General features: G+C 69.8%; 1 protein-coding gene across 2 annotated transcripts in view; it reads left to right on the forward strand.

Moving 5' to 3' along the window:
* The first annotated feature begins 386 nt into the window (after positions 1 to 386).
* Positions 387 to 1,135, forward strand: part of CAD (carbamoyl-phosphate synthetase 2, aspartate transcarbamylase, and dihydroorotase) — a 20,828-nt gene continuing 20,079 nt past the window's right edge. For both annotated transcript variants that reach the window (XM_025195237.1, XM_025195238.1), the window contains exon 1: positions 387 to 403. The gene's annotated coding sequence lies outside the window, so the exon portion shown is untranslated. The remainder of the gene's footprint in view (positions 404 to 1,135) is intronic.

Consider the following 1,135-nt stretch of genomic DNA (forward strand, 5'->3'; position numbering starts at 1 on the left):
CGGGGCCGCTGCCCGGCTGTGCCGCCCCGGGGAGCCGCTGACGCCGCCGCCGCCGCCCCGCAGTGTTCCAGACCGGCATGGTGGGCTACCCCGAGGCCCTGACCGACCCCTCCTACAAGTCCCAGGTCCTGGTGTTGACCTACCCCCTCGTGGGCAACTACGGCATCCCGCAGGATGAGCTCGACCCGCACAGCCTCAGCCGGGTGAGTGCTGGGGGTGCTGGCGGGGGCCGCAGAGCCGGCCAGGCCCGGGCTGCTGGCAGCGGGCGGCAGGCTGGCATCAGCTCTGCTGTGAGGCCCTGACCGACCCCTCCTACAAGTCCCAGGTCCTGGTGTTGACCTACCCCCTCGTGGGCAACTACGGCATCCCGCAGGATGAGCTCGACCCGCACAGCCTCAGCCGGGTGAGTGCTGGGGGTGCTGGCGGGGGCCGCAGAGCCGGCCAGGCCCGGGCTGCTGGCAGCGGGCGGCAGGCTGGCATCAGCTCTGCTGTGAATTTGGCCGGAGCAGCCCGGACTCCCGTGGGCCCTGGCGACTGTCCAGCCTGGCAGGGCTGTCCTCCAGGGCTGGCCAGAGGGGCACAGATGGGTCTGTGGCCGCTGGGAAAAGATGCTGCGTGCTGGGGCTGGCTGGCTGGCAGGGTTGCCGTTCAGCCCTGGGCCAGGGCAGGGCCCCTCTGCTGCGTTGTGGGTGCTGCCTTGCCTCGTGGCGCCAGGCAGTGCCTCTCCCCTTAGGGAGCCAGCCTTGAATCTGCAGCCCCGGGCGGCCGCATACCAGCCATGCCACCTGTCGGGCTGCGTTAGCATCGCTGCCCAGGAGCCAGCATGTGCCAGGACTGCTGGCTCCCCTGGGGCTTTGCATCAGCACAGCTCTGCCATGAGTCGGCAGGGAGCCCGTGCCCATGCAGCCTCTTGCAGGCCTGCACAGGGGGCCCACAGGGCTGCTAGGAGGAGTTCCAGCCTGTCCTCCCTAAGTGGCTGGGCCAGGGGTGTCTCTGGCTCCCTGGAGGTGTCTTGGGGGCCATGTCCAGTCCTTCATCGTTGCAGGACGTTTGCCAGTAAGGAGTCCCCAGGGTCAGAGTCCAGCCTTGCTAGTGGCGGCAGGGGCCCTGTCGGCCCCCCCCTCACATGGATCCA

The sequence above is a fragment of the Alligator sinensis genome, unplaced genomic scaffold (genome assembly GCF_000455745.1).
Source record: "Alligator sinensis unplaced genomic scaffold, ASM45574v1 scaffold1874_1, whole genome shotgun sequence".
NCBI lineage: Eukaryota > Metazoa > Chordata > Crocodylia > Alligatoridae > Alligator > Alligator sinensis.